This window comes from Marmota flaviventris, chromosome 10 (assembly GCF_047511675.1).
Source record: "Marmota flaviventris isolate mMarFla1 chromosome 10, mMarFla1.hap1, whole genome shotgun sequence".
NCBI lineage: Eukaryota > Metazoa > Chordata > Mammalia > Rodentia > Sciuridae > Marmota > Marmota flaviventris.
The window spans coordinates 13,835,271-13,854,940 of record NC_092507.1 but is presented as its reverse complement, the minus strand read 5'-3'; the positions used below and the strand labels follow the sequence as shown (position 1 = coordinate 13,854,940).

The 19,670-nt window shown below is 53.8% G+C and overlaps 1 protein-coding gene across 2 annotated transcripts in view; it reads left to right on the top strand.

Annotated features, from left to right (window-relative positions):
* The window catches only part of Capzb (capping actin protein of muscle Z-line subunit beta), a 114,553-nt gene that overhangs the window by 56,894 nt on the left and 37,989 nt on the right, over nucleotides 1–19,670 (top strand). The gene's annotated exons all lie outside the window — the stretch shown is intronic.

Genomic DNA, 19,670 nt, shown 5'->3' with positions numbered 1-19,670 from the left:
AAGACCTCAGAGCTGGGAAAGCTGCCACTCCTCCCCGGCCAGGCCGTGGGTGCAGGTGGAGGAGGCATCTGATGCTTCATCAGGGAGTTGACCACTTGATCCGTGTTGGTTTCTGCGTGTCTCCTTTAGCAGCAAGATGGGCCTCCAGAAATAGAAAGGGCCAGCTGGGCACAGGGGTTTGCCCCACCAGCCTCAGCAGTACCTGAGTTTTGAACAGCTCACAGAAAGTGTCCCCCTAGTCCATGTAGCATGACGTGTGTGGAGAGCACAATGTGACAGTAGGAGGCTGGAGCACAGGTGCACTACCCCCCAGACCTCAGCAGATGTGAGCAGAGACCGCCGCCCGCACCTCAGGCCTGCTGTCCATGGGGCAGCCTGTGCAGCAGCCCACACACCTCTGTGATTGGTGGTGAATGAAGGCTAATACATTATTAGTGGTTCATTAATAGTGTGGATTAGCAGAACAGCCAATATTTGTGCTAAGCACTATTATTCAACTTCTGATTTCTGGTAGTTTAACCCATAAAATCTGGAAATTATCTTTCCAGTATAGTTGTATGGGTTGGAGCCTAAAATTCAGTTCTGTCTCTAGGTGTTGAGGTGTTGCTGCCATGAGGACCCCTTGTGGCCCTCGCCTTCTTGGGGGCCAGCATGATCTGTTTCCTCTGTATTCTAGAGTAGACTGGCCTTCTTCTTGCTAAGTTTTTCTCTTTGCATTTAAAACACCATTTTTCCTCTTTTATCTCACAGTACCTTCTCCTTCCTGAAGGGATCTTTAATGTAAGTTGAGGTGAAAGACTGATGGGTTTGGTCAACACGGATCTCAGCATCTCCTAGAACTTGGGCACTGTGTGCCTCCCCTTCCACAGGGAATTCCACAGCTGGATCACTGAAAAGTGTGAGGCTGGTAGGATTCTCTGGGACCACTGGTCATTCATCAGTTAATAAGCTCTGAGAATGAGCGTGAGCGTTAAGGACTGCAGAACCAAATGGGATCCTAATTAGAATAAGTTATTCTCTGTGTACGTATAATGTGGCAAAATATACTCTACTGTCATGTATATCTAAAAAGAACAAATAATAAAAAAAAAGAACTGCAGAACCAAATGATTCTTTCTGCAGCTGTTTTTTTAACATCTACTATGTACCAGGTGCTATTCCAGGTTCTGAGGTTACAGTGGTGACCAAGATGAAAGGCTCTGCTCAGTAGAGCTGTGTAGTGGGGGATTTCTGGAGGACAGCTTGGCGGTGCCCAGCTCTGCCCTCCTGTGTCTGTTGAACAGGATAAACAATAGAAACCTACTTGTCTTTACTCTTGTGAAGGTGTTTCGGCTGTGATAGCCATGCCACCTCTTGTGTGTTTGTGCCCACTCTTTACTTCCTGCCTCCACCTTTCAACCAGACTGTAGTGACATGCACCTCAATGCTTCCCAGCTTCTGTGCCCAAAGTTCCTGACAGCATAGGAGATCAAACCGAAGCTTCTGCCTAAGGGAGAAATTTTTCTGTTAGTCCGTTTCATCATAACATGCTCACACGAACAGGCATCTGAATATGAAATCACGTCTTCTCCACCAAGTCCTTGAGTCTGGCTGGTGCTCCCAGGGTGGGCCCTGACTCCCTGGACCTTGTTCTGCCAGCCTAGCACTTGGCTTTCTCCTGTGCCTAGGGAGGTTCCCTGGGGGCTTAGGTCTGGGGTGGGAGAACCTGGCTTCCACTGTCCTATCCTTATTAGGGTCTGCCAGGAAGTTTTCTCTGCTGGACCTGATGCTGTCTCTGGGGCAAGGTCAGGGAGTAGATGGAATTATTGCAGCACGCATCAGCCCTGTCCAGGCTGGCTGTGCTGACGTTTCTCAGCTGATTCTGGGCTTTCCTGCAGGCGACACTGTGCTGCAGTCCCTCTTTTACAAGGGGGAGAAGCATTCCGGAAGGCCTCCGGCAGTGCTGTAATGCACTCCACCCCTGGGGGGTTGTGGTCTGCCTCTTCACCCCAGGGTCCTGCTTTCTGAGCAACTAGGTGGGGTCAAGTGAGGTGGGGAGGACAAGAAAGCAGACGCTGGCCCTCTCTTCATGCCAGGGCTGCTCTCCAGAGGACAGTGGCCTCTAACTGCTGGCAGCCCTTACAAACCAGGAAGAAACAGCCTGATTTGCTTGGAAGGACCAGGACTTCCTGGGGTGCCCTGCCTGCTCTGCTCCTCTACAAATGTGGCTGGAAGTGATTTGGAGTTCTGAGGAGTTCTGTGTGCAGGACAGTAGCCCCTCATCCAGTCCCATGAAGAAGAGATGAGTTGCCACCTTGAAAACTGAAGAGTTCAGAGGCTGCTGGCTTGTGGGCCCTCACGTGCGTGTGTGTGTGTGTGTGTGTGTGCGCGCACGCGCGCGGTTCATTCCTCCGGGAGCATACAGGCTTTCTGGGAGCCCACGATATGTGCATCAGTCCTGAGCAGTTCTAGAACAGTAACAGGTTCTCATCACGGCCAGGGATTCAGAGTTCTCCACAGCCAGGTATTTTAAAAAGTTCACTGTCCCCCTTCACCTGAATTTCAGATGACCACCCAGAATGCTTTTGTTGTTTTTCAGATTATGAAGTTAAAAATAAGAGCTATTTTTGTTGGTCTCCGATTTATAATTTGACTCTGCCCTCTTTCATTCCCCATAAAAAGTCTTTGTACAATGAATGGCATAGAAAGATAAATGTCTTTAATGGAGGTCTAACACCAGGTGTTAGAAATGCTCATATATAGGCTTTATTATTAATACACACATTCCATTTCCTTCTTTAATCTTCACAGCTGCTCTGTGAAGGTGACCAGGAGGGTCATAGATGGGGATTGAGGCATAGAAGGCAGGGGCTTCCCAGAGTTCCTTACCTGATACTGATGGGTATGTCCAAACCAGCTGTCCACTCCTCTGAACTGCTCTTTTTTTTTTAATATTTAGTTTTTAGTTGTAGTTGGACCCAATATCTTTATTTATTTATTTTTATGTGGTGCTGCGGATCGAACCCAGGGCCTTGCACATGCTAGGGTGAGCCCTCTACCACTGAGCCACAACCCCAGCCCTGGACTGCTATTTGAAAATGAAAATAGGCTGGGCACGGTGCCACATGCCTGTAATCCCAGCCACTTGGGAGGCTGAGGTAGGAGGATTGAAAGTTTAAGGCCAGGGCTGGGGATGTAGCTCAGTGGTAAAGCACTTGCCTCACATATGTAAGGCACTGAGTTTGATCCTCAGCACCTCATAAAAGATATTGTATGTCCATCTACAACTAAAACTAATAATAATAATAAAAAGACCCTGTCTCAAAATAAAAAATAAATAGAAAAGGGCCTGGGAGTGTAACTTAGTAGTGGAAGGACTATGGTTTCACCGCCTAGTGCCACAAAAGAAGAAAACAAGAAATTATAGAGTGCTGTTTCTTATGCATCCTGCTAAAATTAAATCAAAGGCAGGGAACTTCTAAGTACCTCAGGGTAAAGGACTTTTATTCTGTTACTGGGAACTGAACCTGGAGCCTTATGCACATGCTAGGCAAGCCTTCTACCACTGAGCTACCTCTCCAGCCCTTTTTATTATTTTGAGACAGGATCTCACTAAGCTGACCTCAAACTTATGTTCCTCCTGTCACAGCCTCCCAAGATGCTGGAATTATGTGGATGCCTACCATGGGGCCTGGCTGAATGTAATTGTATTTCTAATGGACCAAAGAATTAACTATTAAATGAACATGAAGGAACCAGAGAGAAAAATATAATTTTAATATTGACCTGGGGGAGCCCTTTATATAAGGCATACATGCTAATGCCAAAATGATAGCTTTGACTACATGCAATTTTTAAAACATTCTTTAATTTTAAAATAGGCACAAAATGAAATTAAAGGGCAAAGAACACATTTGAAAATTTTTTGCACCTTTTGGCAAAGAACTTCTCTCTTGAAATGGTCAGAACACCATCTGAGGTCAGTTCTGTCTCTGTCCACAAAAGAAGCAGAGCAGTAGCAGCTTGGCCAGGGGAGCCAGGCCTGGGGCCCTCCTAGCCTTAATCCCCTGGGAGGGTTTTTTAAAAAAGAGGAACACAAAGAGCTGGTCGCCAGGGGAGAAACCTGGACATCTAGTATACCGCGCCTCACCTGCAGCCGTGGTCAGAGTGCAGGATGAGGCCCGCAGCGGCTGGGGAAGTGACTCAGGGTACCGCCCTCCTGCCGCAGGGTTCTGCTTCCTCCTGGACTGTGGCCTGCAGTTTCCTGGCTTTCTGATGAAAGGGGTCCCCTCCCCTTGGCGTTGAGTCTCCTGAGGGATAAGGACAGTGAGTGGCACTGTCTCTCACCATCTAGGAGCTTCGTATTGGCTTACTAAGTGTCTGAGAAGTCCTGCAATTAGAGAAAGGGAGGGAGGAGAAAAGGAGAAGAACCCGTTTCCCCAAGCGTTGGTTTCCTGGGAGGTCTGTAACCTGCACTTCTGGTGAAGTAGATTCTGGGTCCTTTTTGACAATGGTCCTAATGTGATGTTAGCTGAATGTTTTGTTTTCATAACTCTTGGGAAAATGGGGAGAAAAACTTGGCTTCCTTGGATTTTTCTTTTTTCTTTTTTTCCCCCCCATTTCCTTGCAAACAGAGAACTGCTTTGAAACCCTCTGTCCTGGTGCCTTGGATCTGGCTTCCTCAGCAGGAAGGAGAAAGGCAGGCCCTGTGTCCGATAAAATAACGCTGTGGCATGTCGAAAGGAAGGTCTGGAAGCACGGGCAGTACCCTTGGGTCTGCCTCTAACTTATCTGTGCTGGCAGATCTCTGGGTTCATTCTCCTCTGTGAAGTGAGGGCCTAATGGTCTCTCATCGTCTCAGATTCTGAGTTCCATGGCCTGGAACTAGAGCATCACCATATGCACTTTTCTGTGAGACTAATACTTGCAGGATCCCCTTTGCTGGCAGAAGAGGCAAGCCTGTTGATCTCTCTCAGGTCTGTGACCACATAACCTCCCCTTGTGGTGAAGGAACACAGGGAGCAGAGCCGGTGGGCCTTCAGCAGCCATAGCGAGTACACCGTGTGCACATCCCACTCGGCCTCCACACCTGCTGACACAGGAAGACCGAGGCTGACTGGGACTCGCTGCTGGTGCAGCACCTTCCAGCTTGAGACCCTGGGCACATCACTTCACCCCAAGTTTACTCCATCTGAAAGATGGGGTAATAAAACTGAATCCAGGGGGTCGTGGCTTGGGAGTGCACATCAAGTGCTGACAGGTGCACAGCAGACAGGTGCTCGGTGCTGCCAGCTCATCTTTTCTGGCTTCCTAGGACCCTTGGCTCACCCCTTCCCTGTTCCCCGGCCTTGGGAGTATCTGATAACCCAGTGTGAGATGGTGAGGATTCAGTGTATTTGACCTGGGAGGGACACTACAAGGACTTCCAGTGAGGCCTGGTAGACGGTCGTGAAAGCTGCCCGCCCTCATTTTCCCTTAAGTGCCAAGTCAAAGAGTGGGAAGCTGCCCCAGCCTCAGAGCTTGCAGAGGTCAGAGGTCAGCGTGGAGGCTGCAGCCTGCTGGTTTTCGTTGTGCAGAGATCATGTGGTCACACCGAGCGCCTGGTGGCCTGGGTCTTTTCCCTGCTCTTCCTTGGTAGGCACTTTCCCCCAGGGAACTTGTCCAGCTTAGCAGCTCCCTGGATGCGCTGGGGCAGGGCAGCTCAGAGTAAGTGGGTGGACGGTCGGACAGGTGGCAAGGGGTCAGGCCCATCTCAGAGTCCAAGGACGAGCTAGCTGACACTGTGGCCTCATAGGTCATTTGCCTTCCCACCTTACCCCCCAGCCCCTCTAGGTACCAGGCCACCTGTGAGGTCAAGACCTACAGGATGCCTCCTGCCACATCCGGGCCCGCCTCCCGCTTCCCAGCCTTCTGCAGCCTTCCCTCCCCCCTTTCCAGGGCTGCTAATCTCTTGCCCCATTATGTCTTCCACATCTCTCCCTCTTGAACCCGTATCACTGATCTCCCCACCCCACCTCCTGCTGCCAGTGTTACCCCCTCCCCTAGCTGGAGAATCCCCAAGTCCAGTTCTGAAGGTCTCTCACAGTTGCCCAGCGATGCTCCATTGGTAGCTCCCCCCACTCCCCATCTCTCTGTTTCCCACGCAGGTCATTTGAGCAGCTCATCCACGAACATGGATGTGGAACATACCTGTAGGGGCCACTGGCCAAGGAGGGGACCCAGACTCGACTCAGGGTGCCCATTTGTTTTGCACCCAACCTGGGAACAGATGGGCTACCTAATGGTTGCCCTCCACACACTCCACTCCTGAATTTGCTAGCTAGTGAAGCCTGCTGGGCATGCTTGGGGATCAGGCTAGGCTGCCAGTCTGAGCCCGGGTGTCTGAGGTGTCCACATAGGAGCACTGGGTGTGAGATGTTTGGCTGCCTTGACACTGATAGGCCAGTCGAGCCCGCTCTTATCTTCACCATGTCTTAACCTGGTGGCCTCTGAGCCTGATGCTGACCTCAGGAACCAGAGGTTGTGGACATAAAGCTGCTGGCGCAGCACTTGGCTTGTAGTAGCCAGAGTTTCTGAGGTCACCTCATATCTGTCCAACACGCCCTGCTGGTCTGCTGGTTTTCCACTAGCAGACTGCTGTCTACCAGGTCCTGTTCCAGACCCTTTACGTATTAGCTTATTTAAACCACATACCAGGGCTGGGGACGTAGCTCAGTGGTTGAGTGCTTGCCTAGCATGTGAAAAGTGCCCTGGTTCATCCCCACTCTGGCGGGGAGTGCGGGATTAAATGACTAACCGCACACCACAAGGTCAGTCTTCATTTCACAGTTGAGGAAGCAGAGGCTTGTTTCATGGTTGGTCACAGCCTCATAGATAATTGCTAAGTAGTGGGGTCGGGGTCCCCAGGCCAGGCGACTCTGAAGCCTGTCCTTCTCCAGCCTCCCCCTCTGGACCCACAGCCCCTCCAGGAATAGCTTTCTCCTTGGTCGGCAGGTCACCAGCGAACTGCTGACTCGGAACGCAGGTATCTTCACAATAATTAGTGCCAGCAAGAAGTTATTCAGTCTTTGTAGGACGTAGTTTCCCCTTTCCCCGCTGCAGGGTGTCCTGTTCTGGCCTTCCATCCTTAAAGATGAAGTGCTGATGGAGATGAAGGCGTCTGTGGTAATGACATGGGACCCCGAATCCAGGTGCCACTCCATGGTAAACCCCGTGGGGGTGGGGGCACACCCAGAGGCTTTGCATTGCATGTGGAAAGGAGTCTGGGAGTTCAGAGGCACAGGGTGAAGGGTGTCTGCCCAGTGAATCCACCCTCCTCCTTTTTTGGGTCATTAGACCCCATCAAGCCTGACACTTTCTTCACTGACTAGGCGGTTTGCCGTTGCCCCTTTGCCACCTCTGTTGCTACCTTTCTGGGCCTGTTGAGCTCACAATTAAGGCTCATGAGAGAGCCTGTCAATCACGACACACACACGTCCTGCCTCAGAGGCCTCAAGGAGGCCAGAGTGGCCCCCATGGCAGGGGCTGTCCAGCCCTGGCACCCCTGGAATTGGTCTCTTTCCACATGTTTACTGGCCACATTTTGGATGCCTCCCAAGCAGCTCTCAACCCAGGCCACCAGGACCTGTGGCCCATTGCCATTTTTGTAACTGAAGGCTTCAGGTTCAGGTAGTAGTGGTGGGAGTTTTGTCCTGTGGAGGTTCTGCATGAAGATCTGACAGCAGGCCGCTCCCAGGAGAGGTCCTGAGCCAAGAACAGAGGAGGTTTGTCCACGGTCTCCCTCTCCCCTCTTTCTGGAATCTGTCCGACACCTAATTACTGTGGACTAGAAGCTGAAATCACACTCCTGGTTCAAAACAAAACCCCTTAGGAGCCTTGCCCCAGGCTGGAAACGAGGACCCTGCGTCAGGTGGATTCCCCCTCTTTCTGACTGTGGGAGGCGACTCGGGTAGATGTGTTACTGTGGCTTCTTGCTCTTTCACCCACGTTTTTATACCTGCTGCACCAGCCTTCCTGCTTCCATACCACTTGTGCCAGGGGCAGCCATCTTCCCAAACTGAGTCGCTCAGAGGGCTTGGTGTAGGGCCCCAAATGACTGGCTCCTGAGCCCCCTTGGAAGATGGTAACGCTTGTCCACGTCCCTGACCCCAACACACTGCCTGGCCACATGCCAACCTCAAACCAGTCTAGTCGCCCCACACTTTGGGAGGAGGGGTATCTGCGCTGAGCTTCCCAGGCTGTTTGAGGACCCGGATGCCTCGTGTAACTGGGCTATGGCTCTGGAGACCCCTGCCCCCAGGTGGCAGTACATGGCTGGGCCCTGAGCTGGGTCCTTATCTGCAGAATGGAAGGATGCAGGCCTTCCTTGTTCCCAGAGGGGCCATTGTGAGCCCTGAAGGAAGCTGCCCTGGCGCAGCAGTGCTGCCTCCTGTGGTGGGGACAGAAGTGCTGGGAGCTTGGCTGGCAGGTTTGCGTGAGGGGGGCGGGGGGGGGTTGGGGGGAGCCCAGCGGGGCAGCACGAGCAGCGTGTCTGTTCCGCTGGCCTTACAGGCCCTCTTGAGCCTCTGATGCACCCGCCATTGGCTTTGATCTCCCTGGGCCTAGGCCTCTGGCTCTGCCTGCGGTTGCCCTCCCAGTGCCTGTCGCCGCCTCTGCAGCTCTGTGCAAGGAGGTGCTGTCTGGAGGGACTGAAGCCCTTGATTTGCCCTCTTTTCCAAACTTCTAGATTTGGACAGAGGAAAAGGGTGGAGGGGGCAGGCCTTTGTTCCCAATCCTGTTGCCTCTGTAATCTAAGATATGTTTACCCCTTTCATATCTGGGGGGTGGGGGCATGTGTTGCACAAGGTGCTTTCAAGAATAGAGCTAAATTAACCATTTTAAAGAGAGTGCACCAGGGATTTCACTGAACGTGGTCACATCCCAGAAAGAAAAAGATCATAAGGGTGTGTCAGCTACTTGGGGAAAACCACTGCTTCCATTTCTGCCAGCTGGGGGACAGACAGGGGAGATGTCCCCTCAGGACTTGCCGAGCAGGGGGAGATAGAATTTTTGTGTGCCATTACAGATCATCTGCCATGTGTGGGATATCAAGACTCACTGGAAATAACATGTGGGAATGCCCCGTAGCACACAGCACAAAGTCCCGCTCGCAGATGTGTGAGGCTGGTTGGTCTCCCCGAGCTCCTTGTCTGCCTTAAGACGTCACACAGCTCTCCTGCATGCCATCTGCAGTGCCCGAGGAGAGTCTCCAGCCTGGCTGCTCCCAGGCCAGGCGGTCCTCCTGCTTCCTGAGCGATCACCTGGGCTGCTGAAAGGTGGCCGGGTGAGGACTTGTGCCCCGTTCTTGGCAGGAGTGCCCAGCAGAGCCTGACTTGTGGACTGCCTGTGGGTTTCCACATTCTTTCCGTTCTGGATTTGCCCACGCTCCATGGGTTTGCAAATCTTTCCCCAATTAAAAGGCCTCCCAGCTGTGTGTGCAGGGCGCTTCTGCCTCCCGTCTCTGCCCTTCTGTGTTTGTGTTTAAAATTCCATCTTTCCAGCATGTTTACCACTCAGCAAGTCTCCTTGAAAACCCCCACTTTTGTTTGGAGCAAGTTTTTTTCCCTTTGGTTTTTATTCTGCTTATGTGTGGGAAATTTAAGTTTGAGGAATTCATCTCGTTGCTGCATTGTGAGGTGGCTGGGGGTGCTCCATGTGTCCCTGCTGTCTCAGCTGGCATTGAGGAGCCTTTAAATGGACATGGAACCAGACTAGCATTTTGGCAAATGAGCAAGAGAGCTTACCCTTTAGTTCGTGGGCAGCGGCAGAAGGGATCTGTTAGGAAGGAGTCGCTAGGAACAGGTGAGAATCGGGGTGAGCAGCAGGAGGCCACCGTGCCCCAAGGTGAGGAAGGTCCCGTTCTCATCACCGAAGCCAGGGTTCACCTGCAGTGCACACAGAGCCGCCTTGAGCCCCGCTCGTGGAGTCTGCTCAGGCAGGGTCTGCCCGGCTTCGGTTCAGGAACTTCATGGAACCTCTTGCTCTTGGAAACCAAAGGAACCATGTGTGGCTTCAGCTGAGGAGCGGCTGGCAAATAACTCCTTTTGGCTGGGTTCTGTCTCTGGTTGGTGAGGAACATGGAGAGAGCTCCATTTCCCAGGGACCAGGGGGCAGGCAGCATTTCCTCCCCAGAGCTGCCAGTGAGCCACCATCTTCCAGGTGGGCAGGCACCCCTGGGTGGGGAGGGCCTGGGTCCCCTTGAATACATCTGGGTTTGGAAACAGGTTAAAAATATGTGGGGAGAGCGTGGCACACTGCCTGCCTTCCCTGGTGTTGAGCCAGGCCCCGAGCCTCTGTCCATGGGGGCTGGAGCTGGACTGTCTGACAGGAGCCCAGGGCTTCTGGTGGCTCCCTCCTACCCGAAAAGCCGACATGCTGACTGCCAATGACTGGGTGCACCAAGGGCATCCTGGAATTGATAAAGACTTGTGCTGTGGGCAGTAGGAAGACCAGGCCTCCCTTTAGAAAGAAGGATTGACAGTGGGGACTTGGGACCAGGGGCTGGGCAGCAGATCTGTCCTGGAGCAGAGAGAAGGGGGGGGTGTGGATTTGTGTGCCAACCTCGAAACTTTCCAAGAGGCTTTTTTACTGATGTTCGGGAGCTTAGGTGGTCACAAACCTCCCCTCCTTCCCCACCCTAGGAACAGTTCCCTGCAGTGCTAGTGCCCGTGTCCCACTGCTGGGAGCAGAGGGCAGTCATCTCAGACCTCACAGCGCCGTGTGGGGTAGAGCTTTCATTTTAGGAAGAGTATCATAAACTTCTGATCAGCTCTTAAAGCCACATCCTGGGGGATTGAGAACGATAATAAGTAAATTGTCTAAATCTTGACCATGATTTGTGGGATCCCAAACTGAAGTGAGCCTTGCTGATCACCTCAGTTAGTGGACCCTTCTTTTCAAACAACCCTAGGCCTGGTCAGGGTCTCAGAAAGGTGTGGGCCTGGCTTCCTCCCCGCTCCTGCCAGCCTGCGCCACCACTGTGTGCTCACAGCCACAGCACATTCCTCTCCCTCCGCTTCAGAGAACCTAAAACCCATCTTGCTCTGTTCATTTCATACACAAGGAAACTGGGGGGCTGGGGCTTGTCCAGTGTTGTGAGGTTTCCTGGCAGAGCCAGCTCTGGTGTCTCAGCCACAGGTAAGACACAGAGACTTCCTGTGACACCAATTTACTCCCGTGCTGCAGTCCTGAGTCATCAGGGTGAACAGTCAGGTGGCTGCAACTGAAAGTGAAGAGGAAGATGACCCTGCCTGGCCACTCCCACTGTCCCAGAGCTGGCCACATGGCACACTGCCACCTCACCTGCGTGAGCTCAGTTCCCCGCATAGCCCTGTGCTCTCGGGTCTGGGCTGGCCTACCTGGAACAGCCTTCTCTCTTGACTTACCCTCCCCGTAAAATACCAGCTCTATGAAGATAAAATTCATGTGCCGTCAAACACAGTTTGAGGGGCACAGCCAGTGGGGTCATGGTGTCTCCACGGGTCGTGGGTGTTCAGGTTCTCCCTGCCCTTCTTGACTGGCAGGTGCTCCCCCCGAACCCTGTGCCCCATGGGCATGCTCTGTGGCTGCACTGCTGTAGCGCAGCTTGGGTGTGAGCTTCCAGGACACCCCTGCACCTGCGCCACCTCCAGAGCAGCTCCCCGGGCTGGGACCGTGTCCACCCCCACACCCAGCACCTTCCTCCTCTCTCTCCGGAGCACTTGTGATTGTTGATACTCCACTTGTGTCCCTCTTTCACCTTAGACTGGGAGCTCTTTGGGGTGGGGACACTGACTTTATTTTTAATCCCTAGTAAATGTAAGTGAAATTTTTTCTTGAGCTACAAATTTGGGTTTTACTTCCTAATGAGCCAGAGTGAAGACACAGAGGAGCCCTTGATGCTAGAGGTAGGGACACATGACTTGCCCCTGAGTGGAGTTGACTGCATCCCCAGCAGGAAGAATTATGGATGTTTTCTTTGTCTGATAACCGCAGATGAGCCACAGGTGATCTTAGGGAAAGGACAAGACCCAGGGAGACACCTTCCAGGGGGGAATCCAGCGTGGGATGTTGTGTCCAGCTGGGACAGTTCTGTGCTGAGGAGGGAGGACAGCCACCCACCTGTTCCCTGCTTGCCTCTGTGCCTGCTTCCACCAGACTTGGGCACAGATGCACACACAGTTCTGCTGGGAAGGAAGCAGAGATCTTGCTGGAATGTGGAAGGCTGTCGTCGTTTAGAAGTCCATGGTCTTGTTCCTAGTAAGGAGGACAGGGATAGTCCCAGGAGGCTCGGGGGACAGTCCCTTCCTGCCTGCCTGCTGTGGGTGGCTGCAGGCAGTCCCCAGCACTGTCAGACCACCTACGTCCTCTTTGGGAACTCAAAGGTGCTTGGGTATCGTGCTTTGTCCTCAGACACCATCCATAGTTCTTAGTAAAGGCACAGACAGCTTAGAAAGGCCCATGGCTTCTTCCCCCTCAGGCGGCGACCCACCCCTGCCCAGGAAATAGTTAACTTAATTGTGCTCCAATTCCTGGGCTGTCCCCGGGGAAGCCGAGGTCTGATCGTGGACAGCAGGAGCTTCGTGTGGACCACTCCAGTACACAGATTTTAATTTCTCCTTTCAGTCTGTGTTCCCTGTGTCCTGCCCACTCTTGACCCTTCCTTCAGAAAGCTGTTCTGACCTCTTATTCCAGTCTTGGGTGTGAATGGCTGGAACTGAGCCCAGGGGTTTGGCCTGTTTATTTAATTTATCTCAGGGATGGTTTGGGGCACCTGCCTGAGAAAGGTGGAGGGGGCTTGATTATTTCTTGAGAAAGTTCTTGGTTGTTAATGCCTCGTGAAAAACTCATTTATAAGTAGAGTAAAAGATTTGTTGGCCAAAAACGATTTCCCGGTGTTGGCTCTGTTGACCAGCTTTATTTGTGTGGGACCCTCAGTCACAGAGCCCCAGCCCACGACTATGCCCCCCAGGAGCAAGATGGCCCTGCCAGGTGTGCTGCGAGGCCACCTCAGAGCCAGGCTCAAGACGCGTGCACTTGCTGATTTCTCTGAAGTGGGGAAATTGCCTTTTACACTTAACAAGATTCTAAGTAATGGTGTGTCTCACAAGTCACAGTCCTCAAATGAAGAGTAGGGCCTGAACTTCATACTCACAGACGAGCATCCCCAGAGCCCCGCGGTGCCCTGTGAGGGTGGAGGCTGGGCCCAAGGAGCCGGGGCGCCCCTGCTGCATGGCCCAGGTGCACCCCGGGGGCCAGGGGCCTGTTTCTTGCCAGGTTCTGCTCAGTGGTGGGTATGTGCCCCTGCCCACGTCCTGGAGAGCCCAGCCCTGCTTCCTACAGCCCCCGGCTTGCTCCAGTCTGCTCTAGTTGTACCCCCCACAGAGGCAGCTCTGGTCTTCAAAGTCCCGCAGTGCCACCCCACCCCACATACATTCCCTTTTTCTCTGGTCCTCTGAGCCCAGCTGGGGTGGGAGCCCCTTGCCTTGTGGGCCCAGAGGGTCCTGCACTTTGGAAGAGCTGGGTGGAGTTCAGAGTCAAGGTCCTGGTCCTCACCACCTGGGGAGAGCTGGGCTGGCATCCACCCTGCTCGGAGCCATCACCCGCGACTGAGAGGGTGCTGTCTGCCCTACCTCAGCAGGTGCTGGATTCCACCTGCAGCACCTGCCCGTGTGGCTGTCATCCCACGTGATGGGCTTCTGTGCCTGGGACCCCCGCTGACTCAGGCCCCCCACTTCCTGGATCACTTGGCATATCTGCTTCCCAGCCCAGGCAAGTCTTGACCTCTGGGTCCACAGACAGGCCAGGGTGGCCAGGCCTGCAGGCCCTTTCACAGCAGCTTTGGGGGAAATTGGTCACAACCTCCGGACAGTTCACAGGAACACTCGCTTCTGTGACAGCATTTCTGCCTCAGACTCAGGTGCTTGTAACCAGCCCGAGTCTCCTTCCCACTGAGCAGTGGCACGGGCGTCTCCTACCCACCCCCGTGATGGTGCCCACGAGCCGGCTGGTGAGGGGCCCCCCACGTCCTCTACCCCTGGGTGGGAGCAGCCAGACTGTGACTGGGAGGCCGAGCCCAGCGGCCGGCCGCTCTGCCCTGTGTTCCCTTCCTCCTCCAGCTCCCACTGCAGGGTGCTGCACACTCTCCCGCCCGGAGGGCCACTCCTGCGCAGAGATGGTGGGCCCCTCCTCCTGGAGCACCCCTTATTTCCTCCCTGTCAGGCTGTCATTCATGTAACCCCTGCCACCTCCTAGGTCATTGGGGACATTGGTATCCTCGGGTTCATCCCGCACTCGCCACCCTGAGATGTCTGTTGGACCTGTGCCTGCATGTCCACCTTGTCTGTGGCAGAATCCTGGGACTGAATTTGTCTTTGAGGCTGGTGTTGTGACACCCCCTCCAGTTCCTGGGATGTGGGAGGGTTACATTCCACCAGGAGGTGGCAACCGGGGTTTGATTTTACACCGAGTGTTGTTTCTGATACTGGTGTGTGTGCCTCTAGGAACACTCTGGTGACTTTATTTTTAACACAAGGTAAGTAAGTTTGAGGACTTGGGAAAAAAATGAGACTAAGCTGTAAACAGAGCCCTCTGCTGGCCAGCGGGAGTCCCTGCAGCCTTCAAAGCTAAGACAGCTGTTCACCTGGGGCCGTGGGACCCTCTGCCCATGGCTTCACCAGCGTTACTCACCTGAGCGTCACCAAGTGAATGGGGCTGTTTTCGATTCTTATCTCTCAGGTGGCTCTCGACCAATAGCAGATCAATGACCATTTTTTTAAAAAACGAAGATACTGGGTGTACTTCTTAGAGACGACTCCATTGGTCGGATTATCCATGGAGCTGAGTGGGTCTGGCTTTTGTGCCTTTTTTTTTTTTTAAAGGGTTCATCTCAAGTTTCTTTTTTCTGGTTGAACAATTTTTTTCAACATTAATAACTAATGGAGAAGAGGAAGAGGCAAAGTAGAACCATATGGCAGCACAGACACAGCCTTCCTTGTGGCCGGAAGCTTCTGATTTGTATCTCCTTTCATGTGATCAGCTCTTGGGTTAGATAGTTTGTGCAAAAGAAGAATGATTTTTTTTCAATCCAGCTGGACTGCATCTCTCATGTCCTTTCCAAGCTTGGCTGGTAGCTGTGACTTTGGGTAACTTCTCTGTGGCCCTCGTTTCCCCTGCTTTACGATAGGACCTGTGTAGAGCGGTCTGCAGGCTGGAGGGAGTGGGCGCAGGGAGACTTCAGCGCTGTGCCTAGCACTCGGCTTCTGCTTCTTGTTATTGTTTTGGAGATGGGATCTCACCATTGTCCAGGCTAAATTTGAACCTGTAGCCTCAAGCCATCCTTGCACCTACCTCCTGAGTAGCTGGGTCTACTGGCGCGTACTAGATAAATGCAGCATTCTTTTAAAAATATTTTGCGGTGCTGGGGATTGAACCCAGGCAAGTGCTCTCCCCCTGAGCCACACCCCAGCCGTGCTCATTGTCAGGAAGTGTCATGGAGGCCTGCCCTCTTGCTCGCCTTTTGCCTTCTGGCTTCTTCCTCCTTAGCCCTTGCTTGCTCTATCCCCATCCCCCTGTCATTCCAAGGCCCCGCCCCAGGTATCAGGAAGCTAGATGGGCATGCCAGTGGCGGGGCTGTGATGGCCCTGCCCCCTTGGGTGTGTCCGTGATCCCTGGTGGCAGTGAAATAGACCCAGCCCTGGACTTGCCCTCCAGAAAGACAGTGGGCACTGTCTGGCCAGCGTGGTGCCGTCCAGCAGCCTGGGTCAGCCTGATGCCTTTGGTGTTTCCTGACTGTTCCTTACAAAGGCCAGGAAGCAGTTCAGAGGGGCGCTTTGGAGAGCAGCCCAGCCAGAGCCCTGCACACCCAAGTGTGGACAGTCAACTTTGCTTGGACCTGTTCTTTTCAGTTAAATCACTGTAGAAACTCTGGGTCCATGACACACACTGTGATTTCTTCCGCTGTACTAAGCCTGCCACAGTGGAGGGTGGGGTAAGCCTGGAGAAAGAGTTGTTCGTGGTGGACTAGATGACAGGGGGGTAAACTGCCATCGTCTGGTTCCCAGTGATACCTCAGACCACAGGGGGATCATCCACTCCCGGGGAATAAACACAGACTGAACACTGGGGCCGCATGTGGGGCATCAGGGTCTGCAGAGCCTGCCTTGGCCTCTGTGGACGCAGAATCAGCTGAGGATGAAACGTGAGAGGCACCGGGCAGGAGAAGAGTGCTTGCCCACGGCAGCGAGGGGAAAGCCACCCGGGAGCAAGAGGGTCCCTGCAGGCGGCCTGGTGGAGAAGTTGGAGCCTGGGTTGGGTCAGTGACACTGGGGTTCAAGAGGCAAGGGGCTAGGTCGCCAGATTAGCAAATAAAATACATGTCCCATATGACATTTGGGACATCAGGTTAAAGTATTCATGTGTATCTGAAATTCAGATTTAAACTGGCCGTCCTGTGTTCTATGCATCAGACCTTAATGGGGGAGGGTCTTTAGGTGGCAGGCGCATGTGCACACCTGTACCATTGAGTGAGCAGTGAGTGGGCCGGTGTTTGGCCAGAGCGGAGGGAGGGCAGATCGTAGGGCAGGACTGGAAGTTGGTGCCAGGTCATGATGGTGCACCTTTGGGTACCTGCTCTGGCACATATCTGTGGGCACACCACAGGTTCACACTTTCTCTTCCCCGCAATGATGATAGCATCGTTATTCAGAGCAGGAAAAGAAACGGGACTGGTAGCAATGGAACACCAAAACGTGGCCCACCTTGAGCGTTTATGCTAGAAGTGATACCGTGTGGGTGGAGAAGAGCCAGAGTCCTTTTGATAGTGGGGCAGATCATAAGCCATTCATGAGCCCCGGGCCTTTTCTGTGTACTGCCACAATCTGGGGGGTTTGTGTAAATGTCTGTTATGTCTGAGATTTGTCTGAACCTGGCTGTGGACTCTCAAAAGCCTAGGCTCAGATCTTCAGGGGTGGTTAGTCTCTGGTGTGGCTCACACTGTGTTTGATGAGTTCATAAGCCGAGCAGAGGCCAGAGCCCAGGTCTATGAGTTCTCAAATCTTTGCACCATTGCTGTGGCTGTACCAGGTCAGGTATTTAAAATGCCAGAGTTGATCCACGCACGGCAGCATGCACCTGTAGTCCCAGCTACTCTGGAGGCCAAGGCAGGAGGATCATCTGATCTTGGGAGTTTGAGGCCAGCCTGGACAACATAGCAAGACCCTATCCCTTTAAAAACAAAACCAAACCACCAGCACCTGGGCACAGGGACTCACGCCTGTAATCCCAGCTGCTTAGGGAGGCTGAGGCCGAGGATCGTGAGTTCGATGCCAGTCTGGGCAACTCGGTGCGACTCTGTCTTTAAAACCTACACCCGGGTCCGCTGGCCCCCGCCCCAGCCCCCGGAGCTTCAGTGAAGGCCCCTCTCCTGCTGTCCCGCTGGGTCAGGCCTGAGGATGCCCAGCTAGAACCACGGGTGGAATCGGTTGTTGACATCCATCAAAATTTTAATTCTTTTTACATTTTTTTAGTTGTACATGGACGCAGTACCTTTGTTTTATTTATTGTTATGTGGTGCTGAGGATCGAACCCAGGGCCTCGCATGTGCTAGGCGAGCGCTCTACCACTGAGCCACCACCCCAGCCCCCAAATTCTTGACAAGTAAATTTTAGTTCTTTGGTGTGCCGTCTATTAATTTAAAAATAAAGCCAGCCAGAGCTTAGGAGGCCGCGTGGTAGAGCTCCTCCCGCTGCCTGCCTGCCCGTCTCCCCCTGTGCCCGTGTCACATACAGTGTGGGCCCTGGGAGCACAGCAGTGAACAAACCCGCAGTCCTTGCCCAGGTGGAAGTTACAGCCCAGTGAGGGAGACCAATAAACAAGTAGTTTGAGTTCATATAAACGTTAGGAAGACGTTGCTGAAGTACCGTTCGTGGCTTCCCTCTTGGGCGGGAGTGGAATCAGCCTCTTCTATGCCAAATCCCATGTCTTGTCGCCTCAGTGGGGAGAAGGGGGACGGCCGCCTCTGGCAGAACCGGGTGAGGAAGCAGCCAGGGGTGGAGCGGAGGGACGGCTTCTGCCACGGTCGAGGCTGGTGTTGCCATCTAAGGATGGCAGCCAGGGAGGGCAGGGGTATGCCCTGTGTGCTCACCCCTATGACCGCCACCTGAGGACTGTGAGCCTCTGAGTCCTCTGAGTCACCCTGTGGTCTCAGTGGGAAAGTACATTCAGTGACTTGCCCGGGAGGGAAGCCTCTGTTCGGTGGTGGAGTCGGAGGCCTGTCCCCAGGGCCTCAGCCTGGTGGAGTGACCGCAGTTCCAGGCACCAGCTGGGGCCCCAGGGGAAGGAAGCTTGGGCTCCAGCCTGTGGTGCAAATGGGGATATTAGGTTCGGGCTGTGACATGACAGGTGGACACCTGTGGTGGTTTTGCTGGCCCTGGGACAGAACAGCCAGCCCCCCCTCCAGACCTGCTCCTCTGAGGGAAGCTGTTAGACACCCCCTCCGCAGCCAGGACTTCGCAGGCCGAGGGCTTTGTAGCCATAGCTGAGCAGCAGCGGGCCTGTGGGGGTGCTGTTGGTGCCTTTGGCATGTCGTCCTTCCCCTTAGAATTCAGGGGTACAGAGTGGGAGGAGCAGGGACTTTGGAGTCACGTAGCCCTGGATTTAGTTTCTGCCTCCACCCCTTACTTGTGTGGCCCTTGGGCAACTTAATGATTCTGGGCCTCAGTGCTCTAGTCCATAAAATGGGGGTGACATACACACTTCACGGCACGAGTGTGAGATTTCAAGTATGCAGAGCACCAGCATGGTGTGTGGCACGCCTGGCACCTGGAAGTGGCAGTAGGGGGATGTTGTCTCCAGACTTGACCTTGAAAGTCACGCCGTGTCATCAAGGCTGGAATCCCTGTGAACCTCAGGGCAGGCTCCTGGCCTCCAGTTTTGCCAGGTAGTGCTTTGCACTCTGGATTTTAATGTACCTCGGTGTGGCTGGTGGCCCGAGGCCGGTTGTCTCAGGTGGCAGTAGTCATGGCCTGTCTTCAGGGGGCAGGGCCTTCAGGAGGAGCACGGGAACCACCTGCTGTCGGTGGCTCTGCTGCTTGTCTGTGCCCCAGGGTTCCACTTTTTCACTGGGAAGGGTCCTGGATGCAGGGTCATGGTCATTGTTACCACTGCATGGTAAGTGACACGGTGAACCCCCACAAGCCCACCTCTGAAACGAACCTGAAGGAAGCTGGCTCTGCCCAGCAAAGTGCTGCCCCCCAACCCCCACCCCCAGAAAATTTGGGTGGAAATGGATGTTTGGGTTGGAGGGACAGCCAGCGGCCTCCGCACCAGCAAGGCCCTGGTCAGAATCGGCAGCACGTGCCCTGAGGTTCCTTCCTGCCTGGCCCCGGCCATGGGTTGTCCTCAGATGAGCCAGCTGCAACTCCGCCGTAGGAGGCCCCTGCGAAGCCACCTTCCCACAGCTAGGACTGACTGCAGGAGCCCGTCGGTGGTGCTTGGCCAGGCGCCCGGAAAGTGTTGGAAACCCCAGCCAGCACGGCCCGTGGGAGTGCTCCAGCAGCCGGGGCTGCTCCTCTCCGCGTTCTTTGGATTCCTGTGTGTTTGAAATGTTTACCTTCTTCTCAGGACTTGAGCTTGTGCTTTGCCCACCAGAGACCAATACCACGCAGCCACACGCT